Source organism: Stegodyphus dumicola, chromosome 10, assembly GCF_044657685.1.
Source record: "Stegodyphus dumicola isolate Sdum_Otavi_A_Nest chromosome 10, ASM4465768v1".
NCBI classification, from domain to species: domain Eukaryota; kingdom Metazoa; phylum Arthropoda; class Arachnida; order Araneae; family Eresidae; genus Stegodyphus; species Stegodyphus dumicola.
In genome coordinates, this window is record NC_140777.1 from 153,379,217 (window position 1) to 153,405,272 (window position 26,056).

Consider the following 26,056-nt stretch of genomic DNA (forward strand, 5'->3'; position numbering starts at 1 on the left):
TATCGACTCTTACCTGTAACCGACTGAGTATTCTTCAACAGACGTATACAGCGGATCTACAAACATACGGATTTACTAGTCAACACGGGACCACCCTGAAAAATAATTCGTACTATTATATGCATGAAAGGCTGTAAGATCCTCTAACTGTGTGCTTTTAGTTATAGTTGAATGTGAAGAATCTAAGAACTAGTAAGCGAATAATCGCTTGAGTTCGTGAGACAATAATTAAAGCTTGGAAAAAGTTAAAAGACCCTTTATTATTCAAATAAGATTTAACAGAACTCTATCTTCGAGTTTTACAATAAAGGCGACACTCGGGCTTGAACTTAGGAAACTAAGAATTAAAACTTAATAATCTTAACTAAAAAGACATAGCCATAGCCGAAGCTATCAAGATTCTAACGGAGTTGGCCTCTTAATGCTAATTGACTGCGAAGCTATCAAGGGCCTAAAGTACGGCCGGGCGTAATAATAGCTTAAGAGAGAGTAGCCTAAAAAGACGGACGCGCGCTAGCCAGAATCTCTGTTTCTTTCTAAGAAAGTAGAACATCGCGGTTAAAAACCGCTCTTCCTCGATTTGCATTCAGTTGTGATTCTAAAACTACGTTCTGGCCGGAAGTTGTAAGTTGAAATTAAGAAGCGATAGGAAGGTAAGTTTAACTCATTAGCTCACTATATTTATTCATAAAATGTGCACATTTATTTATTTGTTTAATTTTTCCATTTAGGTATCGACATCGATAATTATTTGATCTGCAGTTTACTTATACATACTTCACTTATTCAATCTGCTAATTATTCAGGGGTGATCGAAAAGTAACCGAAAAAATAAAAATTCAACAATTTGGGAAACATAAACAGTAGCGAGGTGCGGTTTTCACAGAAATGCGCAGAAAGACATAAAATTTCTTTTAATTACGAAACATTCTATTGCCAGAATAACTGCATTTTTACTTGAAGTCACAAGTGTACAAAGTTAAGCCAACATTATCCGCCATCATATGAATCCACTAGACACTGTGCGGAGTATCTCGGCGCATCTGACGGTCACTCTGCTGACAGCCGATTTGTTTTGTATTTCTAATCTTACTTGGGATCATTTCTAATCTCAGCTGCGTTGGAAGCTATACTGCGCTATTAAATGAACTTCTGACACAACTAGCAAAACCTGTCGGTAAAAAAAAATGTAACTATTCTTGTAATAAAATTTTTCATTAAAACGAATATGTTAATTTTATGCTAATTTCTTTGAAAACCGCAGCGTGCTACTGTCCGCAGTTTTCGAATTATTAAATTTTAATTTTTCTGTCACTTATAGAGCACCTGGTATATATTCTTACATATAAGAAAAACATTGAAAGTACTTAACATTATTTTTACCGTGTTTTGATAAATTAGTGAATTTTTAAGTTATAGTAAAATATGTCGCTGGAGAATATTTTATTTTTCTTTGTCAAAAGAAATCCTTCTTCAAAAGAGTTTTTAACATATTTCTTTCGTTCTCGCTGCTTGAAATAATCTTTCAGTTCCTGCTGAAGAATATATTATTACGTAATGCTTTTATTTACCGGCTTTTTTTCTGCAACCATTGATCATAGACATATACTGGGTGACGTAAAAGTCCGTTAACATTTAAAAATTCAATAAATTACGGAATAATATAGTTAGAAATATATAAAGTGACACACATGCTTGAAATAACATGGGCGAAACATGAAAGCGAAAAAAAAAGGCAATAAAAGGACAACATATGGCGCTGGGCAACAAAATGTCAGGAACGCCGCAGGAGAATCGTGTATGAAATGCAAATGAGTTGCAGTGAGAGAGGGAATCAGTTCATTCATGACTTTGTCCCTTTTCTATTCTTCCCTTCAGGTGTTGGTCACACTGTAATGTATATTTATACTGTGGATTAGCTGTTACTGTGCTGTGATGTGCTTGCATTTACAAGAAACTAAAAATAAAACAATGTTTAAAAAAAAAAAAAAAAGGTTTCTGGTGTATTAGATTATGTACAAATCGTTTCTCTTCAGATTGTCATGAAACGTATTGTCAATATAACGTTTCACAGAAAGGGGATCTTGTTCGTAGAATCTTCTAGAATTCGTGTTCTAGGAAACACTAGCAAGCTTAAGTATCAGCACAGAGACAAATCGTAACATTATTTGCATTAATTAAAAATATTTTTAATTTAATTAACTTTTCTGTATGATAATTAGATTATTCTAAAGTAGCAAAACTCCATGAGAATAGTAATAAGGTATTATTACATTTGAAACTTATAAATTAATAGTGTGAAATTTCTTTCCTGCTTTCCTCTTGTAGCAGAATTATAAATTACGTTACACATTAATAAATTACACAAGAATATCAATAAATATCATTCAAAGAAAACAAAATAACTACAAATTATTCTAATACATTCATTAACCGACATCTCAAGGCCAGGAGGCTCACCACTTTTCGTAGTTTTCCCCATGTGTAACGTGTATACGAGCCACTTTCCCTTAGGAAAGTCTCCACGAAGGCATCCCTTCCCTTAGGCAGATAACCTAGTGTGTTTTGCCATAATCAACTAAACCGAACCAAAACCTCAAGGCCAGTTGAAATGAAATCGAAAACTGCAGACTGCGAAATTAAATATCTCGATAAATTTTTGTCGTACGCGAGTAGACCTTTTTGTATTCTGTTTTTTATAATGAGTATAAAATATTCCTAAACATAAGGACACATAAGAACCGGAAGACCACATATAATGTTAGAATACATAAAATATTGTCAAAACATTTTTATGATAGGATGTGTATAACATTAGTGGCGAAAACAAAGGCTAGGTAAGGACTTTTGTATTAAGCGTCTATATATTTTCATACTTTACGGATTTAGCGTGTTCCTACCAATGTATCTAGTTTCAACTTTAAAACCAAAACAGCGTATGAAGCATTTGTGCTTGTTTTCAAGTAAGTTTCTCCGAGAGTACTTGAAATAAATTTCTTACCTCTTTATAGCGTAACAATTGAACTCATTCTTAAAAACATCTATTTACTATCACTTGCAAAACAAATCATTTACGTGAATTTATTTATCTGTTAAACATTGATAATGTCTGTCAATTGTCACTATAACAAAGGAAATGATTTAATACAAACAACATACGCAAACAAAGTATGCCGCTATCTATGTTATTATAAACCTCAATTTACACGAGAGATCAGTTTATCAAAAGTACCGTGTGTTTTTTTTCTTTTAGGTTAATTTTTCTGTTACAAATAAATGATTATGCACAAATTTTCACAGTAGATATCTTTATTTTTAACGGACTGCATGTATTTTAGCAATTCTTAGTCACTGTGTATAATAAAATTTCAAAATTTTTCAGTTCACAAGAGTCACAAAGAACGTTAAGTACACACTGTCCATAAAAGTCTTCCTGGTTTTTGGTTTCGTAACGTTTTAAATGACGCAAATATTCGTGTTTTGGAATTTTTATTAAAAAAAAATCAGTTTGTAAACATTAAGAATCCTAACTTTTTATTTTATACTCATTATGCATGGTAAAATCAAAACACTGTCAGAAACTGACCAAGATATTGACATTCATAGTTTGCTTTGAGATTTCGAGTAATAAATACATAGTCGGTTAATAAATCACGTTAATGTGACCACCGCCTACTTTCGGCGTCAGCCTAAAATAACCAGTCACAGAAAGCAGGTAGCAGCACTATTAGTGAAGGGTATATAAAGGATGTCGGAAGGAAAGTTCCCAGAAAATTATGGGATGTTGCGTGGGATCCAAATCTTAAACGAGAACTCGACAGGAAATTAAGAAAAATATTAAAGAATACAGAAATGAAAAATGGAAAAACAAAATTCTGAGTTTTTATATCACTGATGGCTCCATCTGGGCGTTTATTAATATACTTGAAAGAAGCTATACATGCAATAGATCTATTTAAATGAATTATCACATGAAGAAAAAGTAGCAGTTTGTGCGGACCACTTTGAGAAACAATTTATTCCAAATGCTTCACCTCAAGATGTCAAGTTTGTATATGAAGTCTGTTATTTTGTGAGAAACTGAATAAACGCCTCTACTGTGAAAAACAAAACTGATTTTGCCACCCCTAACGACCCAGCCAATATCATTAAAAGATCAAAAATTAAAAAATAACCCGTATTTGACAATATTTCTAATGCTGCAATGAAAAACTTACCAAAAACATTTATTGCCAAATTTTCTAGCAGAATTAATGCCTGTCTGAATATTTCTTACGTCTCTGAAGAATGGAAATATGCCAAAATCATCATTTTACTACTGGGAAAGACACAACCAGGCCAGATATTTACAAGCTAAGCAGCCTATTATCAGGTTTAGGAATATTTTTTGAAAGAATCACCCTGTGTAGAATGAAAACATATCTTGAACTTCTCCCCCCTGAACAGTTTGGGTTCCAACAAAATCTTTTTACTACTAAAAAATTAGTAAGACTTGTTGAGTTCGCTGCCGTGACTCTTTATAATCGTCAAAATGTTACCCAATTCATGCTGGACATGGCGAAAGCGTTTCACTACTTCTGACATGAGGGACTAATTTAAAAATTAATAAACCTAGATTTCCATAGAGAAATAATACTTCTAATTATGTCCTTCCTTACAAATACGCCATTTACAGTTACTAATGGTAAAGCACCATCAGATTTACGAGAAATCAGAGCTGGAGTTCCACAGAGCTCTATCTTAGGTCCTATCTTCTACCTTTTCTATGTGTCTTTCCCAAACCAGTAAAATATATAAATTTATTTTATGGGCTGCTATGATGATGATACAGCTTTGGCAGTTAAATCAGCAAACGCAAACCATGCGATCCGAAAAATGCAAGAGTTAATGCCAATAATTGAAGACTGTTGCACAAAATGGAGAATATTCAACAATGGCCATAAATCTGAGTTGTTAATTTTTCTTAGAAAGCATATAAATATTTTTTCGAAGAAACACGTGTCTCTTTTTGATGCAATTATACATAGAAAATATTAAGAATAAAGCAACAAAAGTCATCAACTGCCGTTTTACAATTATAGGCAATTATTTCAAATTAGACTTCAGAAAAGATGTCTCATTTATATTTCAACTAGCGGATGTACCCGATGCCACTTAAATTAGATTGAGATTAATGTATCTAACAACTGACAGAACGATACTGTAATCCTTCTCTAATAACGATTCATAATAATACATTTTTCAGTCTGATGTGATATGGAATCCACATAAAAAAATTCAGTCGAAAAATAAACTAATTCTCTGACATTATATCAGTAACAACGGCAAGCAGTTTTTAATGGTTTCGATCTTTCTAATCAAATCGTCATAAAATCTCAAGTTCCGTCCTATATTTCACCTACATTCAATTTTAGTCGAAAAATTTCATCATAATTGATTAGAAATCAGTAATGCGAACAAACGCACAGACAGACATCCTTCTTTATACACATAGATTTTGTAAAACTTACAAATGTTTGATTACAAACTTTACGATTTGAAAGCGAGCAGTAGCAACGCTTTTCGAAATAAAGCATCTTTATCTTCAACGCCCAAGACAGTTGCCACTCGGGAAAATGAGTGCAAAAATTAATATTTTCGGAGTTTTTAATCAATATATCGGCTGATTAAAGTCGTACGAAGATGGCAATAGTCGAAATAGCTTCCCACGAATTTTTGGAATCGGGAATAATGTATTTAATGTTTGGAAATGCTACTTTTATTTCGGTTTTGGTTTGGTTTATTAGATTACGACAAAGCACTCAAGGGCTATCTGCCTTAAGGGAGGGATGCCTTCGTGGAGGACTTTTTAAGGGAAACTGGCTCGTATACACGTTACACATGGGGAAAACCACGAAAACACCCATGCAGCCAGCCCGTTCGCGGGATTCGAACCTCGGACCGAACTACCAGTGTTCAGCGACGTTACCGCTCGGCCGCCGGTGGGCCGCTACTTTTATTTCATTGCAAAACTTAGAATTACAATTTTTTTATTAACAAACTCTACGATTTGAAAGCGAGCAGTGGCAACAGTTCTCGAAATAAAGCAGATTTGTATCTCCAGCATTCGAGACTGTTGCCACTAGGAAAAATGACGGCGAAAATTAGCGTTTTCAGAGTTTTTAACTAATATCTCTGATTTTAGCTGTTTTTTTTTTTTTTTCCAAAAAAAGGGACGTCGACCTTTCCCAGAACCCAGAAAAGAATTGTAGAAAGTTTGTTGACGATAGCTATAGTAATGACTGAGTTATTAGAGGACAAACAAACAGACATTCTTCTTTTATATATATAGATTGTGAATCCAGTCCTTACCTATGCTTCACCGGCTTGGGATACTCTTACCAAAAATAATCTGCTCAAACTCCAACACGTGCGAAGCAAATATCTGCGCATCATTATTATCACACACTTCTAAGTGCACAATCAAAGACTACATGAGGATCTTAAAATATTGAAACTATCGATAAGTTGCTCGACAAAATCAATAGAAATTTCTAAAAAAAAAAGCTACTGCTCGTAACTATCTCATGAATTTTAACTTGTTTCAACTGGAAATTCTACAAGAGAGCAAAGAATTAAGCTTTTATGCTACACATCTGCTAAGAGATTTAAATTTTCCAACGTAGACTCTACAGATGCTCTCTGATGATATCTCTACAGATGCTTAAGTTTGGTATATGCAAGACATTTTTATTGATTATACAATATATTGACAGGTAAATACTAAAGTTCCAGCCTGACATTTATTTCAAATAATTTTTACATGTTTTATTAACCATTAAATAACTTACTTTAGTTTAAACTAAAAATAAATAAATTATGAAAACGTTCTACGTTTTTAGGAAAAAATTTCTAAGCCGGACGAAAGTTGAGAATAAAAATGATAACCGAATCTTTTTCTTTTATTTATGAGTTTTTTCTTCGAAGCTTAAGTAAAAATACAATTCTTACATGTAAATAATTATAATTTACTAGCAGCTTCGCTGCCAGCCTTCGTCTGGCTTTTAAATGTACCGGAAAAGTGTCTGAAGGGAACACCAAACGTTAATTTAAAACCTGCGTAGAATTTTACTCTGCAGAACAACTTCATAAAAAAACAAGTTATTACGTATAACAAAATTACAATGAAATAAGCAATATCCCTTAATATAAATATTAATTATCCTAATAAATAAATTAATCAACTTCCCTTTACAAAATCTTAACAACTCAAATGCGGTTTGAAGGAGGACTTAACAAAGGAGGTTAAGAACTTTGTTTCCTAAAAAAAATCACTCAAAACTTTTCAATATCTTAAAAGCAGTGAAATGAGCAATAAATAAGCTGTATCCCTTAATACAAATATTAATTATCCTAATGAAAAATTAACCAACTTTCCGTTAAAGAAAATTATGCAAAACATTTCAGTATCTTACAAACAGTGAAATAAGCAAACAATAACATGAGTGATTTGAAAGCAATTAAAAAAAAAATAAACTTCCGCGCAGAAATTTACTCTGCAGAACAACGTTATAAAAATATCAATCAAAATGTATTATACAGTACATATAAAAATGACAATGAAATATGTGAATCTCTTAAAAACAGTGACATAAGAAATACGATGAAAAATTGTTGCGAAACCCATATTTCTAAAAGAATGAAACTATTCAAAATGATGCGATTTCATCAAAAATCTATCAACAACAATAAGACAGGAAATTGTTGCCAAAATCACATTTTTAAAAATGTGAGATGTGAGAAGTGTACTCGGAAGCTTCATTTAAAAAGTTCTTTTAAAATACAAAATATTATCATTTTTCCAAAATTCTTTTTGAAAAGCAGTCGCAAGGATAAAAGTTTAACGTTGTCCAAAAATCAAAGAAAAATAAACTGTACATTTTTTAAAATAAACTTTTTTAGAAAAAATCCTGTTGAAAAGGTGTTGAGCACCCTTTGTTAAATAATTTCGTATTTAATCGATTTATTGAAATACGAAATTTTTTTTAAGTTCGTAAAATAGCTCAGTGCCTACGTTTCATGACGATGTGAAAATGGAGTGTGTAGAGTAAAATCTCGCTTTCCTATAGCCCATTATGTCTCAAAAATGACGTGATTTGTCACAAAACATAAAATTAAAAAAATTCGAATTCGAATTTCGAAAAAAATCGCTTCGAGGTGCACTGTCTCTTGTCTAGATGCACCCTATGTACCAAATTTCGTAGTCGTGGGTCTATTAGCTTACTCGCAGCGCAAACAAAACACACACACACACACAGAGACTCTTTCTTTTATTATATGTAGAGGTTTTTTATTTTTTACATTTTTCTCTGAAATTTTCTATATTTTTCACTGACACTTGATGACATTTTGATTCTGATCAAGTTTGTTAGCCTTGAAGATGTTCATTAATGAATAGGAGTCTTTTCTTGTTAATTTCCAATTGTGGAAAAAAGCTGTTCTCGTACAGTATTCCTTAACAAAGCATAAATCTGTAACGAGCGTATTTGGTTTTTTGACAAGTAGGAACTGAGATCTTTGAAAAAGATTTATATCACAGTCTGAATTAACTAGCACCATTTATTGATTTTGTGGTGCGTTGTTCATGTTCAGTTTTAGTGGTAATCAAAATAATGTGAACTCGGACTTTAAATAAAATCTTCTTGAAATATTTGTAACACCGTATTTGCAAAAAAAGGCATAATTGAAATGAATTCATTAGATGCATATTGCTTGGGGGGCAGCAGACGGCCCGACAGTTTGAGATCACTGCCATGTAGTACATTAAAAATTAAAATTCGCTTTGATTAGAATTTGAAATTTTGAAAATTTCTATAGAATACTATTTTATCATGCCTTTGTAAAAATTCCATAGAATGCTATAGAGAAACATTTATACAGGAATTTCTATAGAGCTGTAGCAGCTTCTACGAAATTTTACCATGACGGTTGGTTTTAGTTATTCTGTCTAAGGTAGAAAGTCTATCTGCCTAACGAAATGGATGCCTTCGAGGTGTTCTTTTATAAGCGAAACTGGCTCATATTTACGTTGCAAAAAATGTCAAAAACACCAGTGCAGCCAGCTCCCTCCGCCCAGCTCAACTATCGTTATTCAGCGGTTGTAACTCATCTACTTGTAGGTGTCGGCTTTCTTGAGATAAAGCGGCTTAAATTCACATTACGCATGGGTAAAACTACTTAAAACACCCATGCAGCCAACCCGTCGCCACGTTTCGACAGTAGTTTTAGCTAGACCATTGGTGGAGAGCCTACGCTCGAATAGTTAGTTGCACAAAGATATAAGATATGCTGTTATAAATATCGTGAATAGTGCCAATTTTTTCTTCCGTCACTATGTGTTGCGCTTCAGCATTTTAAACTTTCTTTCTGGAAGTTAACGTGCCGTTGGAAACAGAGACTGTAGTGATTAGTAATTTGCTGTTTTTAAATAAACCTAAGAACCCTGACAATTGTGATATAACTGCGAAATGTTGTGTGAAAAGAGCGACTGGGTGCAGGCATTTGCTTTTGTTTTTATTGCCTAAGCATGGCATATCAAAAAATGTGAACTAGCTAACCAGCTGTTTCGAGTTGAGTTACCAAACTGCAAAATCATTTTCATTTTAAAACTGATATCAGAAAAGAAAAATGATTTGCAGATAGAAGAAGTAAACATATTCTACAGGAAGTCTAACCAATCAGTGATTCCCATTGCCACACGTCAATAGAGTGTAAACACAGGACACATTAAGGAGACGGCAACGACAACACTAGAGGGCGTCATTTTCACATCCGGGAAGTGTGAAATTGGGGTGACGTCAATAGCGCGAAGCACATACTTTTAAAAAGGATGTCATTATTTATAAAACGCAGGTCAGGACAACAATTTGCTCATCATCAGGTTCGAATATATACTCTTTTTTTTTATTCCATCCTCAGTCCTTTCACGTTCTAAACTCGAAGCGAGTATCTTTTATTATTATTATTATTTATTTTGTCTGTGCAGCAGCAGTGCTGTCCGCTATTACGTAATTGATTAAACGAGCCCTTTTGAAAGAAGCCTTAAAAAGAGACCGTTTATGGCAGTAGAGGCGGCGATAAAAAATATCGCCGGTCACACCCTTTTATCGAACGTGCTAAATAGGATACTCTCGTTGAATACACTTTTCGAATTTTTGGTTAGAAAATTCTCCTACACTGATAATGGAGTGGCAAAAGGTTAGTCCTCCAGATTAGCAATTACTTGCATTAAAATATAAAATACGGGGCAAGTGGCTTTGCCACTTACAAAAATTTTATGAGAGATTTAAATTAACAGATGAAATTCAACAGACTGATCATATAGATCATTATAAGCTGTAAAACACAAGAAAACATGGATCCTTAGTTAAGTACGCGTAAGTACAGCTCAGCTTAGAAAAAGGAGAGGAAACCAAAACAAGGATGAAATTAGGCTGACGTATATAGACAGTAAGAAGCACAGGAAGAGGTATAAGTGTGCGGGACACAATTTCACCATAGGGTTATAGAGATATAGTCCTACCGCAATAATTGCAACTAGAAGTACAGAAAATTAAGCTACAACGCATATATAAAAAGTATGACAATTAAATAACGATAACTGATTTGTGACTCCAAAATTGGTAACACTAGTGCGAAACCAGATTAAGTGAAACCTCTGTTCATGAATTTAATACGTTTCTGGAGGCCAATGTTAACTGAAATGTTCGTAAACCAAAACAATTCTTCCCCGTAGGAATTTAGGCAAAATGTATTAATTCGCTCCTGGACCACATATGATTGCTTTAAAATAGTATCTTGTGCATAAGTTCATAACCTAAAAACTGACGGAAATCTTAAAATATTAAAAAAAATGGTAAATAAAATATTAAACAAATAAAATAATGAAATTTCACTGTATCTGTACAAAGAAGAGTAGACAACACTATCAGACACAGTACCATAGCTAACGAAACTTTCCAAGAACTCCAAGTCTCTGCTGCAACCCAATATGACTAAAATTTCCTCCAAACAGAACTCATCTATTTTTGAAAGACTGAAAAATAAATACCTGTTGCTCATTTTAAAATTACGCATTTTTTATCTGCACACGGTAAGTTTAAAGTTTATCTCGAACGGTTTAAGCTGACGTCTTCCAAGTTGTATTATTGCAATCTTAGCGTTCAACAAAGTGTATTCCACCTGATTTTTGACTGCCCATTTCTTGATAAAGCAAGGAATCTATTGAAATGCAGATTAAAATTAATTGGAATTCATTGGCCGCCGAAATGTTAGGATTTTCTATCTTCAGCTTCGGCCTACCGAGCTTTTAACGACTTTTTTGACTTTTATTTTAAACACTGTAAATGGTTCTTTATACATTTATATATTTTTGTATTTAACTTTTTTTGCGTGTTTTTTTTTCTTTGTGTATGATTTCATTGTATTATTGAAATTTGATGTTATTACTTACGATTTTGCCTTTTTTACTTAGGATTTGTAAGTCTCGTGGGATACTTTGTGGTGCGCGAGAATTTCTTTTTCTTTAAATAAATAAAAAAAAAGCAGAAGTCATGGTATTGTAGTTAGTGGTATAGTGTTTGCATATGGCTCGTGGCTCGCGAGCCATATGCGTCCCACGAAACAATTTTATGCCGCCCTCCAATATATTCCAATTGTGTGTTTGTTGCAAATACAGTGATTTAAAGATTTCAATTATTTTACGGCCAATTTTACATTATTTTCACAATTATTAACAGCGAACGTAAATAGTGCTTTAGAAAGACTAGAAATTGAGCTAATTAATTTTCAATGTGACGTAGAGTTATTAAGTTATTTTGAAGCAGAAGATGTGAAAAATATGCAATGCCCTGGCTGGGACTCGAACCTGGACCTCTCGAATACGCGTCGAATGTGCTACCGTTACGCCCCGAAAGCATGCTGCAAGGAGGAAGAAAATACCTTATAGTGATATATAACTTATTGAAGGATATTGAAGATATAGATTTGCTTATTAGTTATTAAGCTAATATAGATTATATAAGCTAATATAAGTTAGTAAGCTAATATAGAAGATATAGATTTGCTTATTAGTTAGTAAGCTAATATAGAAGATATAGATTTGCTTATTAGTTAGTAAGCTAATATAGAAGATATAGATTTGCTTTTTAGTTAGTAAGTTAGTATTACTTAGTAAGCTCAGTTATAAATTTTTTTAATCCAAAAAACGTTGGCCCAGAAGGGTTATTAATTTCGTTTTGGTATTTAAAAATTAATAAAATTCATAGTTTTAAAAAATTAGTAAGCTCAGCTATAAATTTTGATGTTAAGAAAAATCTCTTTATTGTAGTAAGCGTATATTGTAATAAGTGCATATTATTTTATTTATTGTAATAATTAATTTAATTTGTACCTTTATTGTAATAAGTACATGCGAATAGGAATTTTTCACAGTTGAAAGAAACAGATAAGAAACAGATTTCACAGATAAGAAAAGGACTTGACTGACCGATTAGCATTATCCGCCCTGAAGGTAATAGCTTGTAATTTTTCTTCAGGACTACAAACTTTATCAGAACCGAATCAAGTGTCAAGCTATAGATAAAAATAAAGGAGTTTGTAATTATTTACGTACAAACATACGAATTATTTATGCGGCGAAGAAAAATTTAATAAATGAAAAAAAGAGACTAAATTGTCATTATTTATTTTCAAGTTTTCTCTCAGTTGAGAAATCTTCTCTGAAAATTTTGAAAATTTTCATAATGTTTTATTGTATTTTAAATTAAACTAAGTTAACTAATGATTAATTAAACATATTAAAATTATTTGAAATAAATTACAGTCTGAAATATTAATATTTAGTAGTCAATAAGTCTGACCTACAAAGCTGAAGCCAAAAGAAATGTATTGCAGGAAGCAAACTTTAGATTTCAGAGCGAAAATAAATTTAAGCTTGAACGTTTTTTTTTTCTTTGCGTTATAGTTATAATTATTATCATTTATATCTATTTCAATAAATGTGTAATAAGAGATGTTTAAAATTTAGTTCATTTTTTAATAAAAATTTTTTATTTTGCTTTAAAAAACTGTTTTTATTAGTTTTGGGTCGTGCATTCGGCTCGCACGTAATGTTGTAAGTCACTTGCTATCAGGCTAATATCAAATGACAATGCGAATATCAAATGCAAATATAAACAATGCAAATATCAAAATGATGTGTCCGGACGTCCCAGAGAGTTAATTATGGGATTAGGGGATTTTAAAATACCTTAAAATTATATGTTGCAGACTTGAGTGTTCATAACTCAAGAACTCAACACTGGCGAAAGTGCGTATATTTGCAAGAGGACTATTGCGAAGAAGTAGACGATTGATTTTCAGTTAATCGCTGATAAAGATGTCATATCATAAAATTTATCATTTAATTATAATTTTGTAATTTGTAATCCTTAACTCGTAATTGGATTGTCATTTCTAGCATGCAGCAAGATTGCAAAAGAATGACAGATACTATAAAAGAAGCATACAAGAAAGATTCGTCTTCGAAAAATGAAAAATACAAGCTCAGTCATAAATCTATTCAAAATGTCTGAAGGTAACGTTGCTGGTTGCTAAAAATATGAAACTATTGTATTGCATCTACAAAATACGAATGGATGTTTATCAGTACTTTAATTTTCCAACTGAGCAATTAATTCTGCGATTTGAGAATTTCCATTGAAGCAGATATCAGTCAGTAAAAGTTGCCCGGAGAAATGGACATATTGGCAACAATATCTCTCTTTTTTTTTTTTTTTTTTTTAAACCTTTCCTTTTTACTTACTTGTACGAAGTAAAGGAAGTACTATAATCGCGAAAAATGTCGAATATATTTCAATGAAAGTATCCATTTTGACCGCTATCGAGTGCAATTTGACGAAGTTTTTTCGTGACATCTGTACATAAGGGCAGAATAAATGACTGTTTTTTTTAAAACGGATTGCAAAATGGATTTAAAATTTTTTTCGTTACGAAGAGATTCTAAGAGATTTTTTTCCCTGACGTCTCTACGTACGTACGTATGTATCTCGCATAACTCAAAAACGAGTAGCCTCAGAACGTTAAAATTTTGTATTTAGAACTGCTATAACATGTAGTTGTGCACCTCCCTTTTAGTTGCAGTCGGCCTATATATATATATATATATATATATATACACAGGGTGATTATAATTAAAGTTTAAGTTTCAAAACGCTATAAAAAAAGAACCACTGATGAAAATGATGTGAAATTTGAAAGGAATGTTATTGAAGAAGGCGGAAAGCGTATGGCAGAAGAAAAAATTTAGTTTCAAAAGTTAGCAACAGATGGCGCTGTAAGCGGGAAAATCACGACGAGAAACGAGAAATGATTCGTAAAACAACGGCTAAGGTGGAAGTTACACATTAAAACGCATTGACAAATTAGAATTGTTGAATAATTTTATTTGCATGACTGTACATATCACATCGAAAGGAACAAATCGGTTTCAAGAGTTTTGCGGCGACATACCGCATAAGAACCATTCATCAAAGCAGTTCGGAAGTGTCGCGAGACTGGCGCAAAACATGTTCAATATGGTGTCCACCGTTGTGTGCAACAAGTTGAAAGCGACAAACAGCATGTTCCACAACGGATCGCAGTGTCTCCGGGGTGATGTTCAGAATGTGTTGCGAAATGCGTGCCTTTAATTCCGCTAAATTTGCAGTTGGAGCACGGAACACAACATCCTTCAGATATCCCCTCAGCCAGAAATCACACGGAGTAAGATCAGGCGATCGGGACGGCCAGGCTGTAGGGAAATGACGGCTGATAATTCGAGCATTTCCGAAATGGCGCCTCAGCAGCTGCTTCACGGGATGTGCAATGTGCGGAGGAGCGCCATCTTGCATAAAATGATTTCATCCACACGTCTACGCTGTTGCAGAGCTGGAATCACGTGGTTGCGCAAAATCGATGCATACCTCTGACCAGTGACGGTTGCGATAACAGACCGGAAGCACCCGTCTGCTCGAAAAAATATGGTTGTAGGATGAATGATGCCGTAAAGCCACACCATACCGTGACCTTTTCAGGATGAAGTGGTACGGGGTGCGTTGCCAGTGGATTTTCTGTTGCCCATATTCGACAATTCTGGGTATTCACGTATCCTATCAGATGGAAATGGGCTTCATCTGTTCACACAATTTTCCACGGCCATTCATTATCCACTTCCATGCGAGCCAGGAATTCTAACGCAAACGTCTCCCTAGCTGTCAAGTCAGACGGAAGCAACTTCTGCACATGGCCAATTTTGTACGGATAGCATTGCAGGATATTTCGTACAATTTTCAGCACCGCGCTCGTAGGCCTGTCCAATGTTCAGGCAATTTCTCGTGCACTGCACGGTTGCACACCACCGGCCGACCCCTCTTGTAATGCTGTGGCCACTTCTTCAACTACCGTCGAATGCACTCGTTTTCTCCCTCTACCAGATTGCACATCAAACGAACCTGTCGTTTCGAATTTTTGCATCATTTTCTTTATACCTACGACACTCATTGGACCAACGCCTTCTTTTATACCCTTCAGTGTCCTGAATTTTTGCAGAGCTACTCTTGCACAATCATCATTCTTGTAATACAGCTTTACCAGCAGACGCGATCCTGCAGTGAAACACCCATGGCGAACGTCTGAGACGCGAAATGAGGAACAGCCTGGTACCTGGCGGCTTTATAACACTGAAATTTAACTAAAATTTTAATTTATGTCTTCTTCCGCTTGCAGTGCCATCTGTTGCTAACTTTTGAAACTAAATTTTTTCTTCTGCCATACGCTTTCCGCCTTCATCAATAACATTCCTTTCAAATTTAACGTCATTTCCATGAGTGGTTCTTTTTTTATAGCGTTTTGAAACTTAAACTTTAATTATAATCACCCTGTATATATATATATATATATATATATATACTGATTTAAACCAAATCCTTACTGGCCACGGGAGATTTCCCTATTATTTTAAGAGATTCAACTTACAAAATAATGAACTTTGTGCTTTTTGTAATGCAACTGGAGACGCGAAGCATTTTGTGGAGGACTGTTCTATTTTCGCCGATCAGAGGAAGCTTTACAAAATTGATAATATAAGGATAATTTTGAAGGATTTGGTTTAAATCAGTATATATATATATATATTTATAGGCCGACTGCAACTAAAAGGGAGGTGCACAACTACATGTTATAGCAGTTCTAAATACAAAATTTTGGCTTTTATATCTTTTGCACAAGATGTCCTTAAATTTATTAATGCAAATCGAGGTGTAATTGGAATTCTGATCTGATGTTGTCCTTTGTGTTAATTTTTGTTTGTATGTTCAGGAGTGCTTGTTTTATGTTTTCCTCTATTTTTATTTCATATTTGAGTATTATTTGTATCTTATTTTGTATTATGTATTATTTATTTTGTATCTGATGTTCTTTTGGAGTCACTCTTTTTTTTTTTTTTTTTTTTTTTTTTTGACCGTGAGGACACTTCGTGGCCAGGAGGGTCTGAGTGTACCCTCAATGTATTACGAGACAAAGCTACGGGCGACACACTTTCCCCGGCCTCGTAAAATGTTACGCCGTTCAAACTAGAGCTGGCAGAAATACATTTCTCGAAAACATTTCTAACAGTGTTCGCTGCATGGGATAGCCCCATTACTTCAAGTACCAATCTTTGAACGATGAGAAGTTCCGAGACTTTTCGAGGTTTATTGTCACGAATAAGGCTTCGGCTTTCTTTCACTTCTACCACCCACCTTATGGGTAGGATTTCGTTTTTCATGCCTTTATACACCGCATTGAGCTTTCGATCCAGACCCTGAATGCGTGAACCTGCTCACTTAAAAATTGTCGAAGTTTAAATAACGCAGTCATATATTTTTCACGATGGGAAGAGGATTGGTTTTGCCGGAAGAATGACCTTGGATGAGTGCGCAAACAATATAAATCTAAGAAATTCCAAGAACTGCCCAAAGTTTTGGAGTTCTCTTTCTAAATGCAAGACTAAACTGAAAAATGAAATGAAAAATGGAAAATACCTGAAAAGCAGAAACACGCGAATAAAATATACGGTATATCTTAATGAATCTTTCACAGAGATTTTAATCCGCTGTGTACGTACTACACGAATCATCTGCTGTTTCTTTCCCTCCCATCACAAGGTATAAAATCTCGTGGGAATACGTGACAGAGCATTAAAATTTGTAACAGAACATTAACATTCTCGTAAGAGAACAAATATAATAATAACTCATACTTAGCATCGAACTAGACAAAATTTCAAATTATGAGTTTTGTTACGCAATTCCCTAACATAATTTAAAATGATTTCATAGGCAAAAGCGTTTCTGACTATTGTTGAGGTTAATTGATACTTTCATTCAAAACTTTTCATTTCCTAGTCCGAAATCCTTCGCTTTACTTCAGTTTTTGAAAGAACCATTGATTGGTAGCGCCATCTATGATCTAATTCGAGTATTTGAAATAAAAGTTTTGCACTAAAATGTTATCTTTTTGGAAGTAAACAATTATTGGTAACGATAGAGAATCGATTTGCAATCGGAAAAACCTCAAGTTATAGATAACACCTCGAAGAGGCGTTTACTTTATATTTTGCTAAATATTGGAAAATAAAATATTAAATAAATATTAGAAAATAAAATAAAATATTAGAAATATTATAATTAATATTAGAAATATTAATAAATATTAGAAATATTATAATATTATATAATGATAAAATATTAGAAAATAAAATAAAAAATTAGAAAATATATGTAATTATTTCATTTTGCTCTGAAATAAAGAATATTACCTCTTTTTGCCAGGCCGTAAAACTGAATATTTGCTTTTGCGAAAAACAGAAACTCGAATAAAAAATAACGTAAATTTTAAATTCTTCTGTGTTTTTCTCTTCATTGCTTTTTTGATAAAGAAACAAACCAAAAAATGTTAAAGTATATCCGCATTTGAATAAAATTAAAAGTAGAAATACAGATCGAAGATCGCCCTTTGTGTTACTAAAACATTTGGTAATAATCATCCGATTTTTTTTCCCTGATTCAGTAGTAGGATATAGCAGTGAAATTATGAATTTCAAAACTGTGATGTCACAGTTTATTAGAAATATATTTCATTTATGACACTTAAGAATAAAATAACACTTACTGCAAAATTTTATTAAAAAGTACAGATGAAAAAGCTTTTTGAATGATTCAATTTCTTAGACTGATGTGCTACGTAATTTTATCATACCGAAGATAAATAAAAGATCTCATGCATGGTCGACTGACAGCAACATGCTGTTACGATTCTTACCTTTATTTGTAATGGACAGAATTTTAGCGTCAACTGAGGACAGTACGTAAAATGAAGACTCTTCAGAGTGACGGAGGAGGGGGATATCTGATACTAGTAACTCAACCTTCCTATTAATGCCCATATGGAATAAATAGAGGTGCATAAGTTGAGCTAAACTGAAAAGAAATGTACCAAAGTCGTTAATCGGGAAAGGTGCAAATGGTAGGATTTATTTAATTGATGTTCATAAAATGCAGCCTTATCATCTTCTTTTATACCAGGACTTCTTAAACTTTTTTCGGTTGCTACCCCTTTTTATCACAGATTTTTTTCACGACCCCAGGGCACCCATAATATTTATGAAAATTTTATGGGACCCTATAAGCATTGCGCAAATTCGACACACGCGTGAGTCAAACTGTCACTTTTTTCACTTGTACTATAAGTTTTAGGTCATTAACTTTAATTTCTAGTTTTAATACATAGAACAATGTGAAAAGTTTAAATAAACAGACGAAATGACAGCGTCACGTGCAAAGCAAGTAAAATGAACGTTTCTATTATAAAAAGAATGCGTGGAAACGTTTTCTTTTTTTCTTTGTCTGTATTGTCTTATCTTCATCTATTTTCAGATACATTGTGTAAAAATGCTTGGTAACGTAAAATTATAATAATAAGTTAAAGAAATATCAAAACTGCTGAAATATTTGGCGACCCCCTGCTGCAGGTTTCGTGACCTCCAAGGAGGTCGCGACCCACAGTTTAAGAAACTCTGTTTTATACTAATAATGGAAATGGCTTTGGTCAGTTAGGTTTACTATAAATTACTTTAAATACTTGTACAGTGTACTCTCGATTATCGAGGATAATGCTTGGGAAACAGGTCACGTATAACTGAAAAACACGGATAATCCAAAACTATTACATTTCATGCATTTTGTGTGCCTTTATTTGAGAACGTTTAAATATTTGTCTAATTTCACTGTCGAATATTTTCCGGGATGCTATTTTATCCTTGTATTCGAATCCATTTTGTTCGACGAAGTCTAATAGAGTTCCTTCATGTCTCGGGATAAAATAATTGTCAGTGATGAGTTCTCGAATACTATATCGTTGCTTAACTCTTGTAAGCCATCCTGACGAGATCTTAAAGATGTTTTCTTTTTATGGAAAACTTGAATTACTTCCATGCACATTTGATCACTGACTGGTACTCCTGTTCGTTTCTTGTTAATCATGTTAGCAACGCTGAATCTAAGTTTTCGTATGTTGAGAATTTCATGCTCTTTCAGTCAAAACGATGTGCCGTACAAACAATCACATGTGAGGGCCTCTTACTTCTCTCTTTGTTTAACAATATCACGAAGAGTTTCCGCCCCATTTCCATAGTCTTCCGGAAGTTTTTTGTCAATTAGGCATGTTCAAATCTTTTGATTCATGTAAGGTTTGTTTTAACGTTAAAATAAACCTTACATGAATCAAAAGATTTGAACATGCCTAATTGACAAAAAAACTTCCGGAAGACTATGGAAATGAGGCGGAAACTCTTCGTGATATGGTTAAACAAAGAGAGAAGTAAGAGGCCCTCACATGTGATTAGTACTCGTAGCATGTACTTTGTTCACGTATTAGTTCTAAAATTTTAAATAAGTTTTTAAAAGAATTAGAAGAAAATATACTCGAAAATACGTACGAATTAAAAAAACTCAGTGATCAACCGAAACAATGCCTTCGACTATGCACATGCAGAATAAATTGTATGAGGTAATTATTGAACCTAAAGACGCAATTTAGAAGTTTTTAGAGCATGCTCAGACTTACTGATGTTTGTTTTTATACACCCTCGCGCATAATGTTGAGTGTGCGTGTTCATTTCCTCGCACGGAGCATCCATAAACCGGATAATCCGCACCCAGATAATCGAGAGTAAATTTAATTGCTAAAATTTAAAGATATATATAGATATATTAAGAAGTATTTATTTAATAGAATTTTTTCATTTATTTCATTTGCATTTCTATAAAAAAACGTCAGCAAAATGTAATTTGAATCAAATAGGAGGAGAAACATGCCAAAGAAATTATACAAATTATACAAACCGTCAAGTTTTTTTTTTTTTTTTTTTTTTTTTTTTGCTTAGATTTGAAATAAAACTCTATAGATTTCGAGGGTAATCAGACAAAAGGTCCGTCTTCTTCACAGGAAAAAAAAGGGGGGGGAGGAGCGACGACCGTAATTGCTACGAATTGGCATTTTAGAGACATATCGGTAATTCGTAACTACAATCGACCGACATTTTGGAGAAAGTTTTTCCAATTTTGCTCTTTTGCTTCTATGTATTATTATATTTTTTAAATCACAATTTTACGTTGAGGCTGGCTTCTTTTATTCTCAGAAGCTGGTGACTTTTCCTTTCCAGTTGTATTTCTTTTTAATTTTAATTTTAATTTGGTCTTTCCTAAGCTTTCCTTCCCAGTTGTATTTCTTTTTAACTTTAATTTGGTCTTTCCTAAGCTTTTAAAATTCTAATAGCTTGATTTTTCTAAAGAAGAGGGACGGGGCTTTATTATTTGTGACATAAATTTCTAGATGAATTTTGTAAAAAAATTCATTTAACCTCTTGTTCTCAACCTCTTTTAACCCCTTGGACGTAACCAAAAACACTCGAACAGTTTTCTGAAAAAAAAAAAAAAAAAAAAAAAAAAAAAAAAGGATTTTACAATTATAATACATATGTAAACGTTCAACAACCGAAACTTTGACTTCAAAGTTTTTATTTTAGCTAAATTATAAAAATAGTACTTTCTGACCTATTACAAAAAGGTTAAGTCTTTAAAATATTTAAGTATGGTTTTATATCATGAATAACAAAATTATTCACCTATTGTGATAATGGTTCATCAATTGGGCTTTGTTATCAAGACATCAATCATATCTTAATAAATTTATAAAGATAATTGATTATGTGTTTACAATGCAATTTGATTATTAGATGAGTTATTTGGGCGCACGTTTTTAATATTTATGATATAAGTTTGTAGATGAATTTTCAAAATATAATTAACCTTTTACGCCTATTAAATTATATAATAAGTTATTTCTCTCCTTTTAGCACATTAATGAATTTATGAGTTTTAAATAATACGCTATATAAATTTTCTTACTGTTTTCTAGTTTCTCCTTTTCAACAGAATTATACGACATTGATCAAAATATTCAATTGAAAAAAACATTTCATTAATCCGTTCTTCTGTTATTCTTCACAAACTTACGAGAAAATATATTATTTCTAACTTTACATTAAAATTGCATGAAAATGGTGTATAAGCTTTTAAAAGGAGTAAAATTAAATGTAACAAGGTAAATAATTTAAACAACAATCAGTTGTTTACCTTTTATTTATTTTTATTAATTTTTATTTTTTAAGATTGATGAAACACTAAAGATACTGGAGAAATAGCATTTATAAAATAACAGAATACTTCTACGGTAAACTTAATGTCTTTGCGAATAATTGTTTCTATAAAAACTAAGGCGGTTCAGAAAATCTATATAGAAGCTAGAAAAATACTGTAACATACAGTAATAACTTGGAAACTCCAAACGCATCAACGTAATCTTGAAACTGTTTTTCTAAGCGATGCTTCGGCTTCATGTTGCAGCATACTTTTTTTTTTTTTCAAATGCAGGAAACAGTTCAATTCACATATTTTTATTGTTCTTGTTTTAAAAGACGGTAAAGAGTATTTTTCCTTGAGAAACTGTGAAAATTTCCAAACTTTGTTACCAGTACATTTTCAGACGGAATATTTAAGTCATAGATGTTAAATGTTCGAAAAAAAAAAATTGAGCGATTTTTGAAAATTCGCCCAGAACTCAGAAACTACGTTTAAAGTTTCATACAATTTCCTTTGAAAGCTATTTTTCTGCTGTATCCGATGGTGAAAACAAAAAATTACTGAGCTTTTTAGTTTATTCGTGAAACGGTGATATGCGTGAAAAATAATTTCAGTATTAAATTCTGAACGAGTCTTAAATCATGAAAACATCGCTTCACTACATTGTGTTTCATCCACAAAGAGCGTGTATACAACGTTTGAGCTCAATTCCAACTCTAGACCATATTTATGTTATCCTTGCCTTCCCATTTTATACTTCGAATCTGATTACTTTCCATTTTGTGGCTATGTATACTTTTTTTAATGTTCATTCCTTGAATTTTCTCGCTCTCTGATCTGCTGCACTGCAAATATCCGATGCTTACTCTAAGAGATTTGTATCGTCTTCATAGGTTTGCGAATTTCCGCCTTCGATTTAGGAGTATCAACAAACTATTTGAGTTTTGCAAACTGATAGAGTAAACATCAACCATTTACAGACAAACTGTCGCATTTTCTGCGTATTATGGCGTCATGTGCGGTTTCGCCTTTAAGCAAGCGTAGAATCATCCGTCTTCGTAGTTTGACACATCTTGCCAGACAGAAAGCTGTAGAAAATTCTGAACATTGTAAATGCAGGCCCTATGTCACCACTGCTTTCCATAGCCAATAACCAATGAAGTTTTTCCACGATCACAGTTTTATGGGCGTAACCAAAACACGCGAACAGTTTTCTGAAATAAAAGATTTTACAATCACAATACATATGTAAACGTTCAACAACCGAAACTTTGACTTCAACGTTTTTATTTTAGCTAAATTATAAAAAATCATACTTTCTGACCTATTACAAAAAGGTTAAGTCTTTAAAATATTTCCGTGGGGTTTTATATCATGAATAACAAAATCTTGGGGCACTCTATATAAATTTAGAAAGATAATGTTTATAAAGTGTTAATTTGTATAGCTAGCAGATTTGAATTTGATTCTATGTAACATCTATTACTTATATATTCTATCTGACCATTCGATGATTACATTTCGCTATTCAGGCGCATAAACTTTTATTATTCATGATATAAAATTGTAGATGATTTGTGTATAGGCAACTATTTAATCTATTTTTCCCCATTAAATTATATGGTGATTTTGTTCATTATGTATTTAAATAAAAACGTATTCTATAAAAAGGTTTTACAATTTTTTTAATTTGTATCTTTTTAGTCACAATGACACGTTATCAACCAAAGTATTCAACTGAAAAGTAACTTTTCAGAAAGGAATAAACAGATAATCTCTTCTACTTCTAACAATTAAGCTACGTTAAATAGTTAAAAAAAATCAGAATTTAGAATTTCATATAATCTTGTTTAAAATTTTTGCTCGTTGTATCCGATGGTTCAAAAAGTAAAATTCTGAGATTAACTGCACGATAATGCTATCACATAATTCCATTCTTATCAAGCAGTTTCTAGCAAAGAAGTGTGTCATAACTCCCAGCCATTCATCTTACTCACCGGATTTGGGCCTGTAGACTACTTTATCTTCTCTAAAGTGAACTTTCCTGTCAGAGGTAATTGTTTTAATAACTATAAAGAGATTCAGATAACCTAAACCAAGGACTTATACAACAATATTCCAAAAGAAGAACTCTACGATGAAATCAAACAGTTATATGACCAAGATTAGTATTGTGCAGACTTAAGGTCTATATATAAAGGCACTGTGTATAATACAGGTTGTAAAGTGAATTGTTGTTTAGTTGTGAATTTTAGACGTTCCTAAGTGTTTAAAAATTGTAGGCAGTAAGTACATGCGTTGTTCCTGTTTTCTCGAAATACACTTTTGCATTGTTTCATTTTTCTTTCGAGTCTGTTGGAAAACGCAAGAAATTATTATTTAGTATTTAATGTATTATAATATGTTCTATCATATTTAGTACGTTACTAATTAAAAACTAGACAATTTAAAAACAATAGGTGCAATTCTTAACAATAATATTTTTTACTTTTTAATCTGATTGATGTCAATAAAAATGTATTTAACTCATGACGCAACTAATTTAAAATATTAAACCTTTTTTACAGAATTAAACCACATATTTTTCTTTTTTTTACTTCTCAAATATACAGAAGATATAAAACGCTCCCATGTTACTTTAAATGTATATTGATCTGATATTCTATTAAACGTTTTGATATTAGGCCATCTCTGTCGATAATCTCTACTGATAAATCCTAAAGAGCCCATTTAGATCATCCTTAAAATCTGAGTTGTTTTATTTATTTTTTTAAGCCCAAAAGGGCGTAAGCCCGAACGGACTACTAGTCGCGAAGCGAAACTAAGTTCTAGTTACTAACTTCTGGTTACTAATTCTCAGGCATCTGTAATGAGCTGTAGAAATGGGGAAATAATTGCAATGGCATATTCGAAGATATTGAGAGTTTTAAAATGTGCAACCCCCTTAAAAAAGACGATATTTTTTAATGTCTTAGTATTTATTTTTACCATCCAGTTGTCACACCATTAGTAAAAGCGTAAACCATTAGTAAACAACACCATTCGTAAAATATGCCGTTAATAAAAATAATCCTTTAACGGCTTTCACTAATTTCACAAAATGTTTGTCTTTTTTCAAAATAAGAAAAACATTTAAAGTTTTCTCAATCCCAGTATCCAGAATTACCCTTGATTCAAAATTTAGATCATTACCTTTCAGTTTTCATTATTTCCAGGATTTATTTGACCTTTTTATTCGCGTCGTTGAAAACGTGTAAACATAATACAAACATTCACCGTGAAAAAAAAACCTTTCAGCTTAATAAAAATTCCTACAAAAGGAAACACACAGACAAAAAAATAGTGAGTTTATTTTGTGTCACAAATTGTTTTATAGAACACAATAAAGAGTTTAAAAAAGATTAAATCAAAAAAAAAAAAAAAAAAAAAAAGTCACCAAAAGTATGTTTCATTCAACCTGTTTACAAATCCTTTTCACAAACTGAATAGAAAAATTCTAAAAGCTCATCCAAATTCAAAAGACTCATAAGCAAGATAATTTTTTTTCCTACTTTTGTTGACAATTGTCGTGACACAAATGATTTTTGCGTTAAAGTCAGAAAAATAATACATTTTTATTACTCTTTTCTTTACTTTTCAATATTTTTTTTACACTCCGAAACTTTTTAAATATTTCCTCAGCTTAAACAGAGAAATAATAAATAATATACTAAATTAAAGCATATTTTAAGTCCCTTAAAAAAGAGGGGAAATGAGAACTTTATCTTCGAAGACCACTTTTTTCATCAATTTGTAACTAGTTTCATGACGAGAAAGTGTTTGAGGAAAATACATAAATAAAGAAGAGACAGAGTTAGAAAGTAATAAAAAAAGAATCACGTGTATTTCCGTTTTTAATCAGATTTTTGTGTTTTCTTTCATTTTTAAGGGGAAAAAATATATAACATTTCTAAGCTTCCAAAGCTAGAACTAGTCATTAACAAAAATATGTTTCATAAAGATTTCAACCGTGTTCATTAGTGCTTAGAATATTGTAATGCAAAAAGATGGCGAAAAGAGGAAAAAATACTGCAAACGATAAAAGGAAGACAAAAGAGTGAAATAAAAAAATCAGCTAAGGGCTCATAGATGGCGCTCGCCGGACTTTTCCCACCTTCCGTGATTCAATTAATGAAGTGATTTAATTGTTCTTCTGCCTTTTAGGCCAACTGCAAAAAGAATCTAGCTTTTAATTTTTGGGCAAAAACACAATGTAGAAATGAGTCCTCTAGGAAAATTAGTAGAAAAGAAACAGTTTA

At 32.5% G+C, this 26,056-nt stretch overlaps 1 long non-coding RNA gene across 1 annotated transcript in view; it reads left to right on the plus strand.

Moving 5' to 3' along the window:
- The first annotated feature begins 9,880 nt into the window (after positions 1–9,880).
- Positions 9,881–26,056, plus strand: part of LOC118190209 (uncharacterized) — a 101,016-nt gene continuing 84,840 nt past the window's right edge. The window contains exon 1 of the long non-coding RNA XR_004758382.2: positions 9,881–9,919. This is a non-coding gene — a long non-coding RNA (uncharacterized LOC118190209). The remainder of the gene's footprint in view (positions 9,920–26,056) is intronic.